This window comes from Electrophorus electricus, chromosome 4 (assembly GCF_041902795.1).
Source record: "Electrophorus electricus isolate QZ-2024a chromosome 4, ASM4190279v1, whole genome shotgun sequence".
Lineage (NCBI taxonomy): Eukaryota > Metazoa > Chordata > Actinopteri > Gymnotiformes > Gymnotidae > Electrophorus > Electrophorus electricus.
Window position 1 is genome coordinate 12,939,760 of NC_137500.1, and position 25,959 is coordinate 12,965,718.

At 40.9% G+C, this 25,959-nt stretch overlaps 1 protein-coding gene across 1 annotated transcript in view; it reads left to right on the plus strand.

Moving 5' to 3' along the window:
• chrm2a (cholinergic receptor, muscarinic 2a) overlaps positions 1-25,959 on the plus strand; it is a 75,846-nt gene that overhangs the window by 13,212 nt on the left and 36,675 nt on the right. The window contains exon 3 of the mRNA XM_027004057.3: positions 22,808-22,931. The gene's annotated coding sequence lies outside the window, so the exon portion shown is untranslated. The remainder of the gene's footprint in view (positions 1-22,807; positions 22,932-25,959) is intronic.

Consider the following 25,959-nt stretch of genomic DNA (forward strand, 5'->3'; position numbering starts at 1 on the left):
TTTGTTACTGTTTGCTCAAACAAAATGGTGGCATGCTTTGATGGAAATGGAGATGCTTTCCCAAAGTATTTATAGTGATGTCAAGATGCAACATAAAGGTTAGAGGACCAGCATGAACACCCTTTGCTTAAACACATTCATTCAGCCACAGCAGCATAGTCGGAGATCCCGCCAATTCTCAGTTTCCTGGTCCCTGGTCTACCACCCTCTTTCTTGCTCTACTCATATGTCTCTCCATTTAAGGCTCTAATGGCTGTGTTGTTGACCAGACTGTCAGAATTGCAGCAAACTACACTCTAAAGTAAACATGACAGATCAAAGCAGTAAAGGAATATCCCATTTAACAGCTGACAATTCCAACATTATTTTATTTTTCTCTGTAGCAGATTGTCGATCTGGTGCCTGTAAGGCTGGGGTTTTTACAGACTTGCTTTTAAAAAGTAGTTGAAACACACACACACACACACACACACACACACACACACACACACACACACACACACACAGAGTCAGATGAGAAATACAGAGAGAGAGAGAGAGAGAGAGAGAGAGAGAGAGAGAGAGAGAGAGAGAGAGAGAGAGAGTGTCATGAGCAGGTCAGACACTGGCTGGTATTTCCCCAAGAGCAATATGACCCAGTCAAAGCAGAAAGAAAGAATGTACATTATCAACCCTGTACACACACAAAAACACATACACTTCTTTTTGACATTCAAAGAACTGGAACACACACTCCTCTCCCTATTAGCATCTGTCCTAAATGTCACAAATGCAGGCTGCTTTTCTTTATTGAGTGTATATGTGTCTTAGAACTGCATTTGAGAGAACAGTTTGGCCGAGTGGAGGCTGGAGCAGATTTTTGTATTTCATATCCCGTATTTACCGTAGGGAGCTGTTGAGTCATGTAGCTGTGTCAAAGCTAGGAGCCACACTGGATCTGATCTGACAGGGCAGAGGAAGAGCAGAGGCCTCAGTGGGGCCAGGGGTAGGCATGAATGTTTGTGTGTACAGACCCACAGATGGAAGCCTTCTCTCTGACAATATAAAACACCAATACAGCACTCCAAACAGACAATGGGAGCAGAAACTCCCTATGTAAGGGGGAGGAATTCCATAGATGGTGTCTGTATGTGAATACATAAATGCTACCTTTCTCACATCTACCAATTTTGAGTCATTTTGAATGGACAACAGACTCACATTAAACACAAACACCAGCCCTTATCATCTATCATTACATTTTTGCACACATTTCTTTTAATACTTCAATACCAATCACTTACACCCCCATACACCCATTCCAGTAACTGGTTAATTACCAAAAAGTTTTAGTATACATCAAAACCTGAACATGTGTACAATCAACGAAGAGCAACTACTCACTGGTTATGTCACTTGCAGTCTCCAAGCTTTTTCAGCTACTTACTTCCAAGGTATTTACATTCATCTAATGCTTTTATCCAATGCGACTTACAATTAAGACTGAATACAACTTGAGCAACTGAGGGTTAGCCTTGCTCAGGGGCCCAACAGTAGCAACTTGGCAGTGGTGGGGTTTGGCAACCTTCTTACTACTAGTTGAGTACCTTGACCACTGAGCTACCACTGCTCCAGTTTACCTTGTGTGGCATTATGCCAATGGTCATTTAGCTTTTCCATTAAACAATCAAAGGTTTAATGATATATTGATGATATTCTCTTCTTTTCTTAACAGAAGTTCAAATTGTACAATATACAAGGAGAACAATAAAAGCTACTCAAGAAATTGATGAAGTTTATCAAATGATACACATTTCCAGTTGTGCAAAGGAAATTATACCTTATAAAACAAAACCCTTGAATACCTACAGTGGTAGATACACTGTATCTTTTATTATAATATATAGTACATGTGTGTTGTACTCCTACATTGCTTTAGGTCTGAGAGCTTACTATTCCAGTTCCTCTTGTACACGTACTTGTAAATACTAATTACAGATCTATTCAGGTAGATTGGTAAAAGACCCTGGAGAAACTCCATTCACTCTCCTGTGTTATCCATTCATCTTCCTCTCCTTTCATGTCTCCCTCAATAAGTTCATCTCCCTCCAAACCCATACCATTTTACCAATTTTATGCCTTAATTCTTAATGTCAACATGTTTCTTCCTTAATTCTGTCTCTCTCTATATATACACCAAGCCAACCTACCCATAAAACAACCAAGCAACCCTTAACACACATACCCACTCTCTGTGTGTTTGTAAAGCAGTTGCAGATGAACGTACAATAATAAGGTCGATGCTTTCACCTGATGGTTTCAAAGACTGTACAGGGCTTGGATCATGTAATAAACAGACATATATGGAAGATTACTGAGTCCAGAGAAAGTGGCAGAGTGGCACTTCTTGGTCTGTTGTGGAACAGGACAGCCTTTACCAAAGAGATAGAGCACAAACAGAAGTACGCAATCTTCCATTTAGAAAGGAAAACATAATCACCCTACTACCTTGCACTGTTATTTTTTGTATGCATATGTATTTGTATGAACTTCGTTTATAAGTCTGTATGATTTAGATGGCATGCATGACTGGCCAAAGGTGATGCATGTATGTTGGGGTGGGGGGTGGGGGGATGTGTGTGTGTTAGATGTTTGACTGCAGTAGCTGAATGATGACAATTTTGTGTGGGATGTGTGTGTGAGGCTGAGACTGGAGTGCTGGCAGACAGATGTAACTTTTCCGCTTGTCTCTTCGTGCTTCACCATTGCAAAGAAACCAGCCAACCATAACCTCAACCCTGACAGCTGAGAGAGAAAGAGAGAGAGAGAGAGAGAGAGAGAGAGAGAGAGAGAGAGAGAGAGAGAGAGAGAGAGAGAGAGAGATAGGGAGAGAAAAGAAAGAGAGAGAGAGAGAGACAGAGAGAGAGAGAGATAGGGAGAGAAAAGAAAGAGAGAGAAAGAGAGAGAGAGAAAGAGAGAGGGCGTGTGTGCATGATGCCCTCAAGGGTTTGCTCTCTCATCTCTCCCCTCTGACAAGCAGGAAAGACCCATTGGTCACACGTGTGTCCGCTGGCCCAGTGGCTTTGAAGGGGCTGCTCGGCAGTTAGCCAGCATGATGGCTTCATCTGCAAAATGTCCCCCACAAACAGACAGGCAGCAGACCGTGCATCCCACAAGCCACCAGCTGCCTCTTCACAGCTCTGAGGCAGCAGGTATGCAGGAACCAAGCCAATCCAATCACTTTTCAATTACGCAGTCCTGCTGAAAGAAACACACGTGTAGTGATTAGTTAGTGGGATGTGAGTGTGGTTTATATGTGGTTAGCCCTGCCTTAGCTGATAAACCTCAGTGAGTGAAAATTAATTACAGGCTGATAGAATTTGACGTACAAGGCTGATGGGAACTGTGTCTAAAAAGTGATTTTTATTAATTTCCTAAATATTTAAACAACTGCTGTGGCAGCTACAGAGAAGCCTGGTGCTATAAATCATACAGAGAACACAAATTCTCAGCTTTCAGCACCACGGTGCATAGCCTATTCATCAAAGACCACAATCCAACAGTGAGAGAAGCAGAGAGAGTGAGAGAGTGTCAGAGAGACAGAGAAACATGCAAAGAGAATGCAACATGGAATCTTCATCTGTGACTCTCTCCCAGTCCCTGCACATATGCACACACACTTACAGGAAGATTCCAGCAAGACTCCGTCACAACCCAGTCTGAGGTTGAGGGGGGTTGCCTATAAGTAAGGGAGTCTGATTTACTGATTTGCTCTATGCAGTGTGTGTGTGTGTGTGTGTGTGTGTGTGTGTGTGTGTGTGTGTGTGTGTGTGTGTGTGTGTGTGTGTGTGTGTGTGCATGTTCACACACATGATCTGGCTAGGCCACAGTTGATTGAAGATGTCTGCTCAGGAACCTGACTGCAGCCCTGTGTCTGGAGCATGCTGGGATTGATTAAGCTGTCCCTGCTGCTCTCCAGTCCCCCCCACCCGACCTGTCAACCAGTGGAGTTATGGCATCATCAGACCCCTTATAAGGCCCTCCATTGTTTTGAAATGAAAGAACATCAATTTCCTGAGCAGCACTACCAGCTGCATGATTTGTGGCTGCTATTATTCTTAGAAAGTGCTGTGGAAAATAGCCAAGAAATGAAGCCTGATTCAGAGAGTATCCACAGCTGCTTCACCTGCCCCCTGTCACTCGCTACAGGCCGAACCCTCCCGCAGCCGCCTGCTACAGGTCTTACACCCCTCCTCCATCACACAAATCCAGAGCTGTGAGCAATGACCAGTGCATCAGTTTTGCACTGTTCATGCCTTCCTAATTTTACATCACTATACAGTTGCAATAAGTTGCAGAAATCAGTGACACAGTTAGGAAACCAAGTGGAAAGGTTGATGTTTGTGTGCTAGTCATTTGCATGTGCTGCTTTTCAGGTGCAAATTATAGTCTTCTTTCTTTTTTTTAAGAACATCAGCCAACACATCCGTGCTGACCTGGCATTGAGGGTATGTCCCCAGCCTACATTTACCACAACTTTGATGGGCTTTAGAATCATCACTCTGGCAATGAGAGGAGTCTGACTGGGGAATTGGAGTTTGGAGAGGAGGTCTCACTCATTTGGTCTCTCTTGGAGTCTCTGCTTATTTATCCCTGCCGTGGGGGTTTGGCGTGCCACAATGCCATGTCCAAGTGTGAGAGTTATCAGTCGGGTGCAGTCCTCGCTCACCTGAGCTGAAGTATTCAGTTCCCCCTTACACTCCTTCTCCCCATGCTCCTTGCTCCCCATCCACCCCACCCTCTCCTCTCACCTGGCCCCTCGTTCCCTTATCCCCTCCGTTCTACCCCCAGCCACACAATCCAGGCTGCTTGCTCCAGATAAACATTACTCTTTGGCACAGCCGCTCCACAGCAGCCCAGCTGGATTAATGCAGGCCTGGGCTCAGAAGTGCAGAGAGACGCAAAGAATAAACCATTGTGCTACCATTCGCGCTGCCTCCTGCTACTCGCCGAATACTGATGCTACTGTTGTGCACATTGATTAATTTTCTGGTGTTGGGTGAGCGTATGTGCATTACTCTGCAGTGTTTGTGTCTGTATGTGTGTGTTTTTGTGTGTTTGTGTGTGTGTGTGTGTGTGTGTGTGTGTGTGTTGCATCCAGTTTTGCCTCTTCCATGTCTCTGAGCTGGTGGTTATTAACAAACTAAATTACATTGCCTGGACAGAGGGAACAGCTCTCCCAGATAATGCGAAACAATACCAGCACTTCTTCCTGATCACACCATCTCTCAGTAGTAGCTGGACAGATTGCAGTTTGCAATAATTTGCTGAGATTCACCATATTGACTAAAACGTGGCACATCTTACTTTCAGTCTTAAACAGTCACACTTGTAGTGTTATGCCACAGGATGGAAAGAATGAGTAATTAGTCTTTTTTCTTTTAGAGTTGCCACTGCGGTTTCTGGAACCTAGTGTTACAATGTGCACAATGTGATTTAGAATCTGTGGGCAAAGCTACTGATTCTGTGGGCTGGAATAAACTTAGTAACTCCACCTGTCTTCCTCCCTAAAACCCCTCCCTTTTCACTGTGTGGCATGGTATAATTGATCTCCACCGATTAGCAAAGTTATTCTTGTGGAGAGAAATGGAGCTGCCAGAGGATGTAATTTCACAAGTCAGTTGTTTACGTTAAGTTTCTTATTAGAAACTAAAAACAGCAAATGCTGTTTTCTGGCCTGGACCTTTCAGCCTTCCCAAAGGCAAAAGATAAAGTACAATTTTATCAAACTTGGCTCAGTGTGAGCATTGTTAGCAAATTATGATTGCAGATGGCCTGATGACCTACATTTTTAAAGTTATTTTTGCTCTTGCATTTCTGTTATGGAGGAAGTCTCCAAGTGAAGTGCTTTACAGTTATTGCATGTGAATGTTTCAGCTGGCTTTTCATCCTTTTTTACTTCTAACTATAGAATAAATGCGCAATTATGCATTCCCTCCTAATATTCTGCTGCACTCTTTCTTTGACTATTGATACAGCTTTCATTTCGATTCACCTGGCTAGGTTCGAGGAAATGGAAGCATACCAACTATTTTGTAAATATTTGCTATTTTAGAAGTCTGACAGAGGGATGGAACTTCTTTAATTATATAAAGGTTTCAAGCCACTGTTAATCCATTAAAAATAACTGGAGCAACTGTGACGAATGCCAGGTAGGCACTCGTGTTTATGTTCTGTTTGAACGTTTAGTGATGAGTATTTAAATTCAAAAATCATGTGCAGCTCATTTACACCATTTTTAATTACCCAAACATGGAAGCTAAATTAACCACTGGAAAAATCAAGCCTTCTAACACTTGTCAAATATGATGGCAAATCTTGCTTGGAATTGCTTGATTGGCTGTCTTCCAGCAATGCTAACTATCATAGCACATTCTTAAAAGCTCTTTAAGTCTCTCACTTTGAATTAATAAATAGCTCCTAGTGCATGTAAATTTAGAGTGAATTTTATTCTGCTTGTCTGCTCACCATGCTGTGCCAGCTGATTGGTACTGACAGCAGTGTACCACTGGCTTTCTGCTACACATAGAAGACTTGAAGATCAAAGGCATTTGACAGGGCAGGTATCATTTGTGACACACTACTGTCGCTGAATGGTAAAGCAGTTATCTATAATGAGAAGCATAAATTGGATTTATTCAGGAAAATGTATTTGAGAGACAGTGGTTGAGTGGTAAGACGTGGACAATATGAAAACAATAAGAATTAATTACTATAGTGTAGATTTCTTAGACTGAGTACCTTTAATAATTGTTGAGCTTCCCATTGAAATAAACATATTTCTTTGTACTAGCCTGAGTGTGGAGGGTTGGCAGTTTCAGTACCTAACCTCTGTTTGACCCAGATTTCTGTCCCTGCTCCTTTCTGGGATCTCCCCTGCTGGGGAATGGATTGTAGAAGAAAATTAAATTTTAAAGGACTCCTCCCCGGAAATATTTCATTGTTGATTTAATTATGTCTCCCAGAGCATTCCCCAGACCCTAGCTCTAACCTCTCTAACACTCTCTAACACACACATGCACAGCTCCTCTGGGGTGACCAATAGCAATGCACACACACACACACACACACACACACACACACACACACACACACACACATATATGCACATGCATGCACGCACACAAACAGCTGTTCTAGTGACAACTGAGATTTCCTCTGATGGTAATGGACAGATGATAGCAGGACATATCCTCTGTTCACCTTTATTCTTATTCAAAAATTACTGCAAGCAGGAGCAGGGACTAAGTTTCAATCAAGTCCTGCTGTGGCTATCCCAGGGACATTATTATTTGGATAGTGGAACTGTCTTTGACACTGACTAAGTGTATTTCTGTTTGAAATATGGCATTTATACCTTTGGGTATGTCCATCAACACCTGTTGGAATGCTGTACTATAGAAATTCAAAAATATGTGATATACAATATACATAGAAACTAGAAAACATACAATTGCATAATGAGTTGACATCATACCAATACTTGTCTTCGGTAGGAAAAAACACTGCATTGCTGGGCTCCATAGGAAAAGTCACATTTTAAAGTAGAACCGTTTTCAATCAGATGAACTATTTCAGAACATCATACTGTGCATCTGGCTGGAAAAGCTTGAAAAGCCCATCTTTCCTGCTCTACTGCCCAGGGCCTAGTGTGACAGCAGCATCATCTTGTTCATTTGGCCTTGAAACTCATATCTTGATTAGGGTGTTCATGCAGCGGACACACTGATCTGCCCATTGGCACTACAAAACCACATCTGCACATCACCATGTCAAACACTTGTACTTCTGCACTGATTTTACAACATTAATAATGATACACTAAACAATAATTTATCACAGCAACAGAAACATGTTTCGCACCTGCTGAAGATTATGTACTATAAGTTTAGGTCCAGTTTGTCAAGGCATCAGAATCTTGTAATAAAAGAGATGTTGCAAACATCTGAACTTGCAAAGCAAGGTATTTTCCTGTATTCATTCATTACAGGAGATGAAATACAAAAGCTGGTAAAATACACAGATGGAAGATGTCTAAAAAAGCTGCTAAACTATAAAACCTGCATTTGAGGTGCAGTGTAGTTCTGACTGTTTGATCATTTTAATTATAAAATATTGTCTAGCTAATATTCTAAGTTGTATAAACAAATTCTTCAATGATTTTAGTGGTAAGCAATGTAATGGCTTTATTGTTATTTCACATGGACTATGAAGATATTCAGACATCAAGATTACTGAATGATCTAGCATTAACTGAGTTGATATGTTCAGGTAAGGTTTGTTTCTTGTGGACTATGAAGTTGATGCAAGTGTCATCCACATAATGTGATCTACTTCCTCCATGTAGAAAAACGAGCCCTAAATACCTTCCAGAGAGTAAGACTTGACATTTGGTCCAGATTTTTGGATGACACCTAAGTCACAGGCAAAGTCCAATAGGTACAATAAACTCAAAACTAAGAAGCCAAATATACCAGGTTTACACAGGACAATGTTCATAACAACAAAAAGACCATTTTGTTAACTTAGATACTGAAGAAACTCACTCTTACTGATCAGTATTTGCTATCTGTCTACTTACATTCCTCTGAAAAACAAGCTGCAAGTGATTCAAACCACACCACCATCCCTCAGGTGCCAACCAGCACTGAGGTCAAAGATAAGTACAAACATTTCAGAGAAGCTTTGACAGCTTGTGGCTACTCAGGCTGGACCTTTGTCAAAACAGTAAAGTCCAGACGAAACAGTGCATGAACAAGCAGAAGGAAGATGCGATGCAGAAGTAACCATCATCACGATGTAGCTGGAGTATAAGAAAAACTCCCCTACAAATTTTACATTTCAAACTCAACAACACAAGACAGAAAGCCATGCACTCAAAAGACCACATACAAAAAAAGAAATAAATGAGTGGACAAGACAGAAGATGTGTGTGCAATGAATTAAGAAATGCATAGAGTCATGAGTCCTCTGGTCATGACTAACCAGCCTACTAGTGTCTAAAGACCAATAAATTGGTTTAGTCTAGTTGCATCTAATGGACATTCTTTCAAAAGCAACAGCAGACTAAATAGCATCATCATGAGAAGAGAAGACGATTGGTTAGACACCATCTATGTCACGCTGAAACAGCTAGTTATGAGGATGGGGAGTGAGTTTGTGACCCCAGTGTCAATCCAATATCTGTACCTTGGCACTTTAAAAACTAATTTACACCTCTGGACGTCAGTAACTGTCATGTGATCTAAAGAGTTTCATGACATCATAGGTGTGAATCGCCTGTAGAAATTGAAATTATAAGGAATTTTCCACCACTCGAGAATTAAAGTAAAACCCTTCAGCTCTTCCTGAAACATCCTCACAATTATACCAGTCACCTTGACTCACTACAACTTGACATTCCTTACATATCATGTGATATGTCTGCTTTGAATCAAGTGTGTGATACTTGTTAGTTTTGTTGAATTGATCATTGTTTTTTTACAGCCTGTGCAGATATAGGGGTATGGGTGTTCGAATAAATTCATATGGCATTAGAAAGATTGACTTAGATTGACTAGAAGCCATTTTCAGTAGTAGGACTGTGGAGGTTCTGTTCAGCTGTGGTAAAACCTAAATAAACTCATACAACCCTGATAATGATGTAGAGAAGAGCTCTAATCCTGCTGTCTCTCCTTTTCATTAACACCATGCTTCAGTGCACAGGCCAGTGTGTATGGGGATTTTGTTCCATCTGTACACAGTCATCGTTCACATACTTTGTGTTAACATTCAGCTGGAGTAGAAGACAGCAAGGTAAGCACTGTTTAACATTCAGACATAAGTGCTGTACCTTTTGTTTATTCCCATAGTCACAAAGGCATCACATTTAAGTGTGTGTGTGTGTGTGTGTGTGTGTGTGTGTGTGTGTGTGTGTGTGTCTGTCTGTCTTTCACCTAATGAATCATCTCAGAAGCAGGGCATTACAAGTCTTGGTCATCTCTATATTTGTGTTAACTCATTTAGTGCTGAGACACAAACACACACAGAGAGAAGTGCTGAGACACAAACATACATACACACAGAGAGACACATACACATACATACATACAAACATAGAGACACACACAAATACAGAAACTAATCATTCCTGCTATCCTTTCCTGTGCAGTATCAGTACACATCTGCACACTCCCTGAATGTACACACTGAGGATGACACTCAGTACTTATACTGAGAGCCATAACATTTATGAAAACAATCCCTGAGCAGGTCAACATTTGAATAATTTAATTTAATAACCCTTTGCTGCAGGTCACTAAGTCGCACATGACCCTGATGATCAGGTTTTTAGACTGGTTGAGTTGTTGGTAATTAGATATTTTTTTCTAAAATAATATTTATGTCTTTTCGTCCAAGACAAATTACAACATAAAACATGCATGTACACACATGTGGGCACTCACACACACACACACACACACACACACACACACACACACATTCTACAGGGAGCCAGAGCTGGCGCCAGTAGCCACCCACCACTGCAGACTTTCTGTTGTATATCTGCATTAAGCCATGTTAGCCACACATGAGTGTGGTCCAGGCAGAGCACATTATGGGAGGGCTGGCCTCTCTGACACACACCAGAGACAGACAATGTGAAGGAGAGAGTATGAGAAAACCAGAGAACATGAGTGAGACAGGGTAAAGGATACCTGTGTATTTAGACTTAGATTTATGGATGGGTCTTCAAACCAGTGTAATGGCTTATTTAAGCATCAGAATCTGAGATGGTTAAATTTGCCATTATAGAGAGACAGAGAGAGAGAGATTGAATGCGAGCGTACAGCCCACACACAGGGAAGGCATCATCTCTGCAAACAGAGTTGAGGGACACTCAGTATGAGAGAATTGTATTATGGTCCCTCCCTCTTGGGTGTTTCTATTGGAAGGCTGGGAGGAGTGGTTAGAGCTGATGGGGATTTAAACAGCACTTAAGGGAGATCAACACACTGCAAACCCAGAACACACAATCCTACACAATACTCTCAAGATATAAATATGAACACCCCCCCCCCCCCACACACACACACACACACACACACACACACACAAGCACACACACACACACACAGTACTGTTGCAGATTTATGGGGTAAAAAGCTGAAAGTTGTTTGACAATGTGAATGTCAACCACAGCACACAGCCTAGGTGTCACAACATCAATGTCTTAACCGAGATTCAGCAGAGACTTGCAGTGCCTAAGCATCACAAGAAAAAGATTGTTGCTTTTAAAGGATGCACATTAACAGTGTAGTTTTTACACATTAAAACTGCTAAAATAACACCTCCACTCTTAACCTTCTTCCCTGTGCGCACTGTGTGGCTGCACGTCTCCTATGTACAAAGTGTTAAATTAATGATCCTGCTTTCACTCCGTATTCTGAGAGGCAGAATGTCCCCAAAATAGGGAAATTCCCTGTTGTTTGCTTCCTGTTGATTAATGAACCCCCAACTCCCTTGACACAGTTCCACCCCCATACCTGTTACACGTGACACTAGGGACCCATTACCTCCACTGCAGAGCACTGCCATACATAATAACTTCTGCTGATAAGTCATTCATTTAGCTGCGGCTTCCCACAGAGGCGCAGGGGGTGTGTGTGGGGGAGGCACTTTGTTGTGGATGAAATAGGACAGAGAAAGACGAGGAGAACATGATCTCCATGCTACTAAAACTTATTCCTGTTCAACCGTAGTATATTTTACAGAGCACAGCACTACACTTCCTCAAGCTGTGGAACACTGAGATCCTACAGAATCACAGGTTTGACCTATCAGATTAAACACTGTATGTCTAAAGGTAGGGAATAGAGACCACCATGTAGTTAAGCTGTGAACAGAGAGCTCAGGCTGTGTTATTGAGCGCATACAATACTGAGTGCCAAAAAAAGCTAGTCTAGCGTATTCTGCGCTTTCACCCCTTAAACACACTAACAGCAATTGAAGCACACAGAGGGGAGTACAGCAGGACCTAGACAATGTAATGATCTATCACCCTCTATAGTTAAACAGGCTGCAGAACTGTAAGCCCAGAGGATCCAGGCCAGGCTGGCAAAAACACATGTTTTTAATAAATTTTATTTTGAATGATTGCAAATCCAATTCCCATTATTAGATTATATTTATCCTCCAAGTGCAAGCTTTTAAATCAGCTTCTGAAATAGGGGATTAGTGTGGAGATTTTTACACACTGCTAGATCAGCTGCGCTCTGCTTATACTGCTGGGTTTATTATCAAGTCAGCTATGCTGACTTCCACACGATCAGCTCCATGGTAAAAGGATTTAGTGACAGTATAACTGAACACAGCCTCAAGTCAACAAGCTAAAACTCGAGGCTGAGCAGGCCATCATTCAGAGATGAACGTGCTTTAACTCAAACCTCCACCTGATTTAACTCAAACCTCCACCTGATTTAACTCAAAGCGGAACCGGCTTATCTCATAGGTGCTGCAGTGCTCTCCAAGAGGAAGGGGGAAAGGTATGATAAAATCTCCGTGACAAAACACATGAAACCTCACAGCAGAATGTGGTTCCAAATAGAAACGCAAAGTCCATATACCTCAAGCAGCAGGATATGTTTTTCATACCAAGCCCCCCCCAATAAAAAATCTAAATCTGCAGTGCTATTTCCTCTCTGCAGTTTACAACATAACCATCTTCTTCTCCCTGTCTCTCTGACTGCATGAGTGGTGTAGAACACTGAGGCACATGTGAAGCTTTATTAATAAACGCTCAGTGTGATTCATGAGGATATAAATATGATGGATAGCAGTTCCTTTAAGACACAACCACCTGCTTTACTGCTTTGTACTGTTCACACACACACACACGCACACACACACACACACACACACACACACACACACACACACACACACACACACACACACACACACACACACACTCTACTCAAGAAGATAATACTGCAAGCCTATTCACATGACCCATAGTAGGCCCTGAAACAGCGCTACATACCTAATATTTGCTATGACACTGCTGAGTGTGTTTTGTTAGTGCCCCACTATTGGATTAATTAGCCAGTGGACAAGTACTGCCGCTGTGATATCTCATGCCATGGGAGTCTTAGTTTACCCAACCGTCTATTCTCTATTACAGTTCTCCATTTGGAGAGCTCCGTAGCAATATATTCTCCTTGGAGCATTTACAGTGGCAAAGAAAACCATATCTGTATGATCCAACAAATATAGTGTTAATATATGCACTAATTTGTAATTTGTTGCTTATTTCTGTGTATGGGAAGCATAGGTTTGGTAGATTTCAGGATCCAATTAGTAAAAAGAGGTGTCAAAGTGTCAAGTGTCCAAAAAAATCACAATAATGGAAACACATCGACACACACATACAGAAATAATTACAAAAATGCACACATACATATCACTTAAAGAAAGAGTTAAAGAAAGAAAATATGTCTGGCCACATATGTCTAGCATGGGCTTGACATGCTATAACACTAATGCATCCAAACTAAACAACGTTATCATAGAGATCATTAGAGCCTTTTAATTATGATCAGCATCAAGCTCTAAACAGTCATTGTGCTTGTGTGCTTTGCATACTTGTGTGTGGGCATATAAGGCTATGTGTGCCTCTGTTGAGCTTAATGAGGTTTGTGATTAGACTGGTGAAACCATTATTGCCTCTGGGAGAAAGCCCATTAGGCTCTGCTCCAGCAGGGCTGATCTGATCTATCTGAGCCTAAAACTGTGCGGTTCCCTGCTTTCGCCTTCTCTTCAGTTTCCATTCAGTCCACCTGGTCCTCAGAGATCCTCTAAGCCAGCCACATTAGATCTGAGACGCATTAGCGATGTTGAGCAGTGTCCTGCTTCCTCTCTGCTCCCCCTGTTTGTAATTAGTGCTCACAGTGAGCTGCAGATAAACAGGCCTTATCAGGAGCAGCAATCTCAGTCTACGCTCAATATACAAAACAGGCACACCACCAGCAGCCTTTAAGCCCACTCCCTCTTCTCAAACTCCCCATTCCCTTTACACTTGAGCCAAAACACCTGGCTTCCTTTCCTTTCCCTCTTTTCTTTGGTACACATTTAAACAGCCGTGGTTGGATAAGCGAGCATGTGGCGAGGATGAAGAACGCATTCTCCTCCTTGTTAAGAGGGCAGCGTCAATAGGCATACTGTGTTTCAGAGACCGTTAGGACATTACTGCTATACTGCGACCTCTGGCTGTGGCTCTCAATTATTATTATATTTAAACTTGAGAGTCTGGGATTGAGGCCTGTTAGTGCCACCAGACAGGAGGGGGCGAGGGGAGAAAGACAAGCGCTGGGACAGAAAGGGGCAGCTCTCTCTCTGTCACTCAGGAGCAGTCACTCTGGCACAGATGTCCGTGAGAAATGGGGAGAGATCCTCTCCCCTCTCTCATCAGATCTGATTGGCTCACTAGATATGCGTGTTACATCCAGAGCGCAGGGGTGAGCGTGTGTTTTATGGATGAGGAATAGGGCAACAGGGGTTTATGTCTAATATATGCTGGAAAATGAGGTTTGGAAAAACAGAAGGGAACACAGTTGGTTGGCTGTTTGAAGAATACGTATGTGTAAAGAATATGTATCAGGACGTGGAAAGAGCCTAAAAGCACTGCCCTTCAAAAGGTTAACTGCAAAACAGTTAAAACACACACGAAATACACACACACACACACACACACACACACACACACGGTGAAGAAATAGTATATACACAGAAATACAAGGACAAATGTATTTCATACAAAACACCTTACTGTAAAAGTATAATTAACCAAATAGTTCAAATGAATTTTTATCTCACTGCCTGCATGACAACCTTCCATTTTTCTGTTATCTTCTTAAGATATCCCCTCAGATGCCACAAAGATAAGAAACCATATGGTCCATAAGAATAAAGTGGTCAATACCGTAAAAGCATGGTACTCTCCTGAGTCTTACTCTTGGTCTCAATACTCTTACATTTTCAGCATATGGCAGACAATGTTCTCCAGTGATTTACATATTTATCAGTATAACAGTGCACATGCTCCCTGCAAATCCAAGCTTGGTACTGTCAGCACCTTGTACCTGTTCTTCCAGGGGAGCTACAGGAGTAGAGGAGTACTTCTCATAAACAGCGTTTATCACCACTAAAACTTGCTTTCCATGCAATATATTCCGAATCTTAGTCTTACTCTTGTGTTGTCCTAAGGCTAGCCTTGAACTTGGTTTTTGGTCTAGCTCTGATGGATGCATTGATATATGGTTTGGCCTGGAGATGGATGGAAACTAGATGAATGTGTGCAGTATATAAATGTGTAGTAGCATGAATGCAGTATGGGCTGCGTTGCTGCTGCACTTGCAATAAATGGATCTTGTGGTACATGCCAGATAGTCATTAAAACTAACCATCTAACATGAGCCACGTGGGATTTGATGAAGTGAATACAAAGTACAGTAAATTTAAGCTGGATCCTGTAAAATGTTATAACTAGAGAATGAATCATTATGTCAAACAACACACTGACAAGTATTAAGGGGCAAACACTATGAGGGGTTAATTAAAGTAGAAAATGTGCAATGTGGCACAGAAAAAAACAAGTCACTGGGGGAAAATGAACTACGGGTGTGAGTACTCCTGGGAGGAGCATCTGTCAATACTCCATCATTTACACATCGTGGTTTAGATTTACTGGACAGAAAATGGATTTCCTGAAATCATAATAGTAACTAATGCTAGTAACTAATGAGAAATTCATTATCATTCTTTCAGATTTCTAATTTTTACCTGAAAGGTCCTTTAAATACATATTGAATTTTGGCAATTCCAATCCACATAATTACTTGGAGACATGGGCAGAAGATTAAATACAGTGAAAGGAAGATTTGAAGCAGGGCTATTTCTGTATAGTATCAACTTTGCTGTTGCCTTTTATACAACTGAACTGGAGTAGCCTTCCAATTTTGAATTAAAAAACAAAATATTTCAAATTCAGGTCAGATGTTTTATATTAGCAAATCAAACGACCACTTAGGCATGACAAGGTGATAATTGTTGCTGTCAGTCAGGCCTTTTTCTGCCATTCATGAGAAATCCACTAATCAAATTACTGCTTGCGAATTCTATAGTAAAACTGCACCAAGACATCTTTGTCAGGATTCATTGTTACTGATAATACAAACTGACTTGAAATTGTCTGCATGACTATATGTAGTCATGCTCCACAACTGTCACATTAACATAAGAACTAACATGAGAGCAGAGCCATATCTTCTAATGGTCATTAAATGAAACTTAAATGTATTTTTTTGCTGTGGGTATGCGTATGTGTGTGTGCATTACAAGCACTAGGATGCCAACTCTAGCAGAATGTATCTGTGTTTTCTGTGCACTCTTATGCTTGGGTTAGAGATGAGCTTAGGCTCGACTTTAAGGTTAAGTGGAAACAGTTAAACAGGCCAGATATTCGCACAGTGTAGGATGTGTATGCCTGTGTGCAAGCCTCTGCCTGTGTTTGTGCATGTCTTTAGTTTTCTCCAGTGTGACTGAACTCTGATATTGATCTGAGCCAGTAGGCTCTAGAGCAAGGTTAGTCCTTTTTCTTCCTGTATTTCTCTCCTTTACTGTTCTAGAGAGCATTTTTGCTCAGGATTCTCCTTGGATCAATTGAAACATGGATCCCTGGAGCTCACTAAAAGTGAAGTGTGTGTGTTTGTGAGAGAGAGAGCAAAAGAGAGAGCAAGAGAGAGAGAGAGGTGCATGCTAGACGGGAAAGTGCTATTGATTTCTGTGAGTCGGGCAAGATTGAGGAGTTCACAGTGACATGTTCTTCTCATTGATATCCTGATGGAAACGCAGGTGAGGACAAGTGCTACACAACAACCAGCAGCAAACGCAAGGTTACTTCACTCCAAGTACACATCAGACGAGCAGACAGGTACCTAAAGAAGCTGCTGTAGCAGATTTAATGGCTGTCATTTAGAGCTCCTTAACGCTAGAGTGGTAGGCTTAAAAAGGCAGGCAATAGCACGGTTGTGAGAGATAGCACCTAGATTCTCTAAAACATCACTCTCTGCATGAATGGAAGAATAGCTCAAATTTCAAAACCTGCACACATGCAGTGTTGAGTCTGACGTATCACGTGCTATCTGTCATTTCATTGGTCTGCCTCTCCTAAATCACCCACCTTCCATTTGGCTGTCTAGGAGAGTTAAGTAGCACCTGCCTTTGACTACATTAAGATTTAGTACATACATATTGGGTGACTATAAAGGATAGCATAAACTAGAATCGGTTTCGAAACATTTTCACTTTGACAGTCAGATGTTCTCCTGTATTTTGCAGGGGTCCTGCACCCTTAACATCGCAGAGGTGGACGGATGACTGTAATTTCCATTTTTTCCATTTTGTGTTTTTGAACCTCTAGCATGCATTTGTGAAACTTAGGTCACATTGCAATATATTATACAACAGAGATGTTAATAGGCATCCAAGGCCATCCAAGCCACTTACCAACTAACCAATATAATGTTATCTCGCCCATCTAGAAATCAAGTACTATGTTTGCATGGTTTCAAGAATTTGAGTGTGCATCTTATAATATGTGGGTGTATAAGTATACTAAAATTGGGAGAACATCAAGGAGTACTGAGTCACTGAAAGGTGACATTCTCCAACCTCCAGTCCCCAATGTCCAAGCTCCCACTCGACTCTCACAGCTAGTCTGCACAGTTTGTAGTTAGTTGATGAGGTTTTTTAATAAGGGTTGGTCATAAATGACAAAGGTTGATTTCACATAACCAGGGAATGAATAAAAGAGCTTGGGGTTCCTGCTGTCCAGCAAATCCAGAAAATGGCAAAAGAACAACAGACTGACATCCAGAAACCATCTTGAAGCACATTAAATACCTTTGATGGCCATGACCCCACCCCTGGCACCAATGTGAATTATGAGTCTGTTCCTAACCCAATGATCCTTTCCTAACAGATGCCTGTAATCTATCTTTATAACAATGAAAGGCAGGACACAAGTGCATACTATAGCGAACTATATTTGTAGCTTTACCCAGGTCTGAGTAAAGATCCATGAACCCAGTGTACAAGAACATGAATTAACAGAACTGTCCCGATGAGCCTGTGCTCTCAGCTCACCCATCCTGTTCTAGCAAAGCCTGCTAGTAGGCAGTCATTAAAAACTGTGTTACAGGATTGAGTTGTCTTGTAACAAATGAAAAAGACTGAAGTTCCAATGAGGCATTTCAGGTAGCTTAGAAAAGTAGTTTCGGTGGGAGAGTTACTCCCTTTGGGATGTACTTTGGGCTTCGTAACTTTGCAGATTGTTTGCATGCAAAAAAAAGCTACATAACACAATAAAAGAAAGGGAAAGACACAGGTGAGCACAATACAAAAAAAATAAAAATAAATACAAACAAAAACAAAACAGACCACATGGTACTGTTACCATGGGAACTATGACAACAGGACAGTGAAATTGTGTCAGTCCTCTTCATATTCACATGAATGTCTGTAGCCTTTGTGTAATCTAATCATCTAAAATGATTTGTTTACTAATGAGGACAAAGTGATAGCGATGACTTTGCAATAAGGGAATAACAATAAGGAAACATATACATTAATCATGCATTTTTAAAGTTCTTTTTTTCCTTTTTAAACATTAAATGTATGCTGTTTTATAAACAATAGAGGAACGTTGTGCTTAATACTTTAGTGCTTGTTGAGGACCCATCCAAAAGAGAGAATGGCTTTCCAGACTGAGCAGATAGACTAACACAGTGCTAACAGTTCTATGTTCCAGAAAGATTAGGCATCTAGTGTGAAGATGCTATACTCGGAAACTTTAAATGATAAATTTAAACGATCCAAAGTTCAAAATTTAATGCAAGATGTATAAAACAAACTGCAAAACAAACAGGTCTTTTCAGTAAGTGAATGAAAACTTACTTTACAGGTTCATTCTAACATAATTGTTGCAAAGCAAAGTATAAAAACAAGTAAAATAAATATATCAACAAAGAATAATAAAAGTAAGCAGCAACATTTGTATTTACAAACAGTGGTGTTTTTATTCTCAAACCTAACATCAAACCAAAAAAAACCAAAACAGCAACACTGGTGATATAGCGAAGTCAGATCTTCAAGATGATTTCTATTTCAATGTCAGCAGCTAGTTTCATACATAGAAACATTTAATTCAGTACTTATAGTTCATAATGACGTATCATAATGTAGATCAGTCAAAGTAGTGTACCATTTGTTTTGCTGTTATTTAAAATTTAAATATGTTAATATTAAAAGGTTGTATCTCTATGAAACAATATCCTATGCACTATGTGGAGACTGCATGCTCTGTAATGGAGCAACAGTTGTCTCATTGAACTGAAGGTTACCATCTCATTCTTGGTTACCATCTCATTCTTAATACACTGCTAAGTATGAGGAATGTCAGGATATGTGAGATCAGAGAGAGGTGTGCTGCATTAACATGGCTGATAATGTTTGAAAATGTTTAAAGCTCACCTTCAGGACTTACCTTCAGGCACATAGACTCTTGCTGAAAGAGCAAAAGAAATCTCAAGGACAGAGACCTCAAAGGAGGTGAAAACAGACTCTTGTCTATGAATTCTATCCATGTCTGACATGGTTTCAAAATGTCACCAATGGATTTGGTACAATTTAAAGAGAATTTTTCTTCTCATTAGTACACTTACATATTTTTCGCATGAATAAAGAAAAGTGTTAGAAAACAAGGCTCAATCTGTTTGATTGAAACTGGTTTATTTATGAAAAATCACATTGTCTTGGCGAAGTGTTAGCATCATTCATTTGGCATTTGGACACCCTGGAGAGAAAGAGAGAAAGAGAGAGAGAGTGTGTGGGTGGGTGTGTAAAAGAGAGAGAAGAAAAAGAACAGAGAAAGAACATAAAATAGAGAGACACTTCTTGGTTGTAATGAGTTGGTGACCTCTGCAGGATCATTCCCTTCACTCCTTTAATTAGGTTCTAAATGTCAAGATACAAGCACTTCTTGTGTATAAGCCTTTGTGTGTGCCGGCACTAAATTTGGCATTGCTCAGTCTACCAAAGCAGTCGTTTGACCCGCAATACAATTAAAAGTTAGAATGTGGACACAAGGAATGTTCTCAAGGAGGCAAGTCTCATACTGCTGTTATTTCTCATTGCAGCCATTCCACCCTGTATAACGTAATACTATCAACATTCTGATGCCCTAACAACTTCTAATTAGGCATTCCTGTGTGTATAATCTGTTTAAGCATTACATGAGGTGACACAATAAATTGAACATCTTAAATAGCCAGAAGAGCTAAAGAATTAAAATAGTGTGGTGAGTGCCTCTTATTTTAGTATGCATTTTTGTATCCACACAGTGAAAATGGAAAGCCATATGGATATTTATGTCTTTGCTTCTGACCTGTTTTCAAAACATGTCCACTCTAAATACCCATTCTACATATTGGTTGAAATTCTAAAAGCACAAAAATATCAATATTTTTTTGCAGTTAGGCACATTAGCTGACACCAACATAATGTCGATACTGACATTCAAGTCTTTACTTAGAATAAAGGGAGTGAGAATATGGCTCATTACTGTCAGACTCTGAGCCCTGACTCCCTGTGTAGACTAATTCAGCCTGATACTGCTCCAACGATCATTTCAAAGGAAGGGAAATTCACTTCTGACCCTGAGGGCAACTGCTATTTGAAGAACACAGAAGGCAGAAGCAACAGTTCAAATTAGAAGATATTCAAATACCTGAGGGGTTCAGGTTTAAGTGAAAAATACCACCCCTCTTTAATTAAATAAATAAATTAAACTAAATACAACCATTTCAAATATAGCCTCTCAGGCCAGATATCCTTCACCACAGCTTATGTTATTGAACTCAAAAAATGTTGTGCTTTGCCCTGAACTCAAACACAAATGCAATCCGCAATACAAATGCGGTAATTACAAGCCTCAAGAGCGGTAAATCTACATTTACTATGTGAGTTTGCAGACACCAAGAGCAGTCAGTCTACATTTATTATGCCAGTTTGTAGACCTCAAGAGCAATAAGTCTACATTTACTATGCCAGTTTGTAGAATCTAGGCTGTAGAACCAAGGAGATGTTAGATTGAATGAGAGTTTTTTTGTCCATTCTGTTACACTTCATTACATCAGCTCAAGATTTGGGTCACTGTGTGGTAATGGGAGGCCAACTTTTGCATTAATGGATAACGTGATACAAATGTTAAAGATGCTTAGATCAACACCCATTACCTCTACCTTACACATACACCTGATTTTTTACAATCAAAATCAAAGGAATTCAAGATTCACACACAGAAATCTTTGATATAATAACTGTACTCTAATTTTTTTTTTGTCAGGAATATTCCTGCTTAGAGAGGCAGAGGCAAATGTCTGTGGAGTGACATTAGCAGTGTGCGCCTGAAAAGGATGCTAGTCCTGCAGTAAAGACAAGATGCTCAGTTATCTTGCTATAATGCTTGTCTTTCAGGAGAGAGAATATGTGGGGGAAGTCAAAAGAGAACTGTATCCATGCACGTGCTTATGTGTGTCTATGTATGTAAACAGCAGGAACCATTCGTATGTGATTCATTATAATGCTGCCTATAGTTCTGATAATGGAGCTCATGAACACTAATGATCAAAGAGCCTGGCTTTTTCTCACAGTACTCCATAATACATTTTGTGCATACAAAAACATTTACGAAACATATGTGCATGCACACACACACAAACACACACACACACACACACACAGACACACAAACACACACACACCCACACGTATATTACTACTGCTATTTTTTCAGAGATTTCCACTGAATCTTGCATTACTGTATGTATTACTAACCCATAGTTTAACTTCAGTACCCAAAGAAAACGTTTTTTTGTTGTTGTTGTTGTTTGTTTGTTTTGGCCTCACACTTTCAAAGAAAATTTGATTCCTGTGATTGTGGAGATATTTGACCTGCGAGGGGTCATCAGGAGCAGTCTGAGGATTCAGAGAAGAGAGACAGCCAGGCACAGAAAATGGTAGAAATGGTGGAAGAATGAGGAAAGATGTAGAAGAGACAAATCAAGGAAACAAATGGGCAGCAAAGCCAACAATGCCGTCTCCCTGGGGATGAGACACCCTTTATTGTGCCGTAAAAAAGGAAGAAAGGGCAGAAAGGAGCAGCAGTGGTATGGCACAGCACTGCAACTGGCAGCAAGGCATGTCCAAATATGCAAATACCCAGCTGAAAACTCTGCTTTTTTAGGATCCACACACAACACACACACAGACACAATCATTCACAACTGCCTTTTGACACACTCACTGAGTTAATACACTCTCCATGGCCCCTTGAACAAGGGCAATGTTTCCCTGGGTAAGTGCAGATCAATGATTGAACTCTCTAAGGAGAATGAAGCTGATGTTAATTTGACACTAACCTTCCTTGTCATAAAAGATCTCATTTACTAGAGTCAATAGCACAGCAGCCTCAGCACGAGTTCAGCCTTAGGGCTAATATGGAAATGTATGTCTGCTATATTCTGTATCTACCTGTCATATACCTGGGTATATGAGTGTATATGTCTATCTGCACATGATAAGTAATAAAACTAAAATAACCTTTCTCTGTCTGTCTGCCTGTCTGTTTTTCTACCTGTCTGTCTGACTCACTCTCTCTTTCTGCCTGCAGACATATTCTGTTGACGTCCTGCTTCCCTGCCCAGGAGAATTCTCATAATACTGGGCAGAGTCCACACAGCACAGCACAGCTCTAAAAGAGGCCAGAGCATATCAGCAGAAAACTGGATTTCTAGGTGAGGATGGAGAGATCAGATCAATAGATGTGTAACTTAACTAACAGTGTAAGTGGATGAAGAATGCTGAGAAAGGAAGTTACTAAGAAATGTAATAAATAACTGAAGTCGAAGTTCAAACTGATTCACACTATAAAATACATTATAAGGAAGTTAAGCTAGTAATATCAGTATAAGTGGTCTGTTCCATGATGCACTTTGGAGGCTGGGTCTCTTTTCTCCAACTAATATACTTTTTTGAACACTATTCACAATGGAATGTTGTGCTTGGCTGCTTCAGAATCAATCAAGCTTAAACGTCTTCTATATTCCCTTTCTCTCTCTCTCTCTCTCTCGCTCTCTCTCTCTCTGTGTCACTCTCTCTCTCTCTCCCTCTCTCACACACGCACACACACACACACACACACACACACACACACACACACACACACACACACACACACACACATTGATGTTCATAAATACTCTTATTTTTATCATGTGCTCACTTATATTATCACATGCATTCCATTTTGTTGTTTTCCTAGAGACTCAGCATTATGCAGACTCCCTTGTTGTTTCATTTAAACACGACAAAAAAGTGCAAGTACAGCTCTCTCCCCAAAGTCTCTATTCTTATTATTATCCATTTCTGATACATGAATGGAAGCAACGTGGAACAGCTTTTCATAAAACACACACACCCCATGCAAAAAAAAGCAGCGCAGAGGTGGAGTTGAACATACAAGGCTCTACAGAAAGAAAGACATGCAGAGAGAAAGAAGAGAACAAGTGGCAGAGAGAAAAAGGTGAAGAGGTAGGGAAGTCCCGTCAGCTGTGAATATGAAATGTCCTCATCTGATAGAGCTGAGGCATCATTTTGTGTCTGAGTCTGTGAGAGAAAGAGAGGGAGTATGTGTGTGCATAGGCATGGTCCTCAGAAACTAGAGAGTGTAGGCTGATGGATGGTTGCCTGTCTCCATGATCAGCTTCATTTCTCTCTGTAGTAGGGCAGATATAGAAAGCCCAGATTTGTCCCTTTCTCTTTCCTCTATTGCTTTCTAATCAGGGACCTTGTGGGTGACACAGCCCTCCAAATCCATTTCCTGCTTATAAGGATGTGAGTGCGCCCCTGAGGCAGGATACAGAGTGACGTGTTGTCGTTTACACACATCTATAATTCATCTCTACACTAAAGCCAAAACAAGCCTACAGAGATCAGAGCAGGCATGCGCATGTACACACATGCCCAAAACACACACAAACACTCACATATACACATAAGAGTGGCACATCTTGTGTTTCAGCTGACTCTTCCATTGTATCAAGAGAACCACTAAAATGTTTATTTAATTGTAAGTATAGAGGATAGAAATATATTCCATGATTGTATATAATAAGAGGAGATATAAGGGTTAAAATAGCCTAAGGAATTGCAAATTAAGATTCACATATTCTCACAAAACCTTCTAATCACTCATTGGCAAATGGTAAGTTAAAGGTCACGTCCTCCTCCCTAAATCATGGAAACCTCAACTACATGTTTAATAAAACATGAGACTGGTGATACAGACGTCCTGGAGATATTTTTTGGTTGTGTCTGTTCTGATAAGAAACAGTAACTGATGCACATTATAGTATCCAAGACCAGAGAACCAGGCTGGCATAACTGACGTTCTTACAACAGTAGACAGCTTTTACACTGCATACATACATGGACATTTTTTGCCTTTTAAATAAATCATCTGCTTACTTCTTAATGGTGTGTGTGTGTGTGTGTGTGTGTGTGTGTGTGTGTGTGTGTGTGTGTGTGTGTGTATGCGTGTTCATGTGTGTGTGCATGTCTTAGTTATGGTGCTGTTCTATGAATAAAGGTGGCATTTATTTTGCATGAAACTAGCTAATTAGAAAAAGACCATGGAAAGCTCAGTGTTTATCAGAATTACAAGCAAGATCCACCATTTTTTTTCTAAGAACTTGAGACTCTTAGAAAAAACTATAGGAGGAATCAAGAAACAGAGACCTCAAGACTTATCAGTGTATTAGAGTGTTGTCATTTTCATTATGCTACTTTCATTTAGTTATACTCCCCTCCAATAATCCTCATTAGTTCAGTTCCATTCTTCTGCTTGTTGCTGTATGTCTTTGTAAAGACCCTTTGCTTAATAAAAGGCAATAGCAAGCGATAGCAAGGTAGCAGGCTGGGTAAGATGGCTAATGAAACAGTATCATGAGGCTAGGAAAGATGAGGCCAGTATGGTGTATGGCAACGACGGAGACAGCACGCATCCGCCTACCATGCTACAATGGCAAGGTCACCAGATAACAATACTCCACAATCTTGAAAGTGGTTACCTGTCATCATGATTAGATGGTGGCATCAGCATAACTCAGTGGTGTTTGCTGCTGGGGGGAAAAGCACTACTGGTGCTTGTGGATCTGCCACCAGAACAACATAATGACCAATTGCATTTACCATCATCCTCCACTGACATTTCAGGAAGGTGCCAGTGTCATTATGGGTGAGAGGCTGTTCCATGATAAGCTAAAGGGAAAGCAGGGATAGTTGTGATAGCTCAGCAGCAAGATGGTTTGGCACGGCATACCTAGTGTTTAATGAGGGTGCACAAGAAGAGCCAGCACTGGAACACTTCCTGAATGCATAGCTTCTGGAGGAGCTGAGGAGGAACTATCTGCACTGCCTGTAGGCTCTGTCTCAGCCACCTGACCAATATCGCTGCTGCCACCTACCCAAAACATCACTAGAGGGCTACGGTCAATACCGTTAGGTTGTCATGTTGCTGGTGGTACGCTGACTAGCACCTACAGCGCTTTGTGCCAAACATAGCTGCCTTATAGTGGCGGCTGCCGTCCAGCCATGATGCCAGATGGCCACTTGCATAGTTCCCAGATGACCTCACTGTTGCACGGAAGACAGATGAGCACGGTCTCTCTTCCAAACTGGGCTCAACTTCTGAGCCTCGTGACGATGCTTGCCGCACTGCTCTCCTCACCATCTTCTCCATCCGGGTGTCTTCAAGTTTGTTGA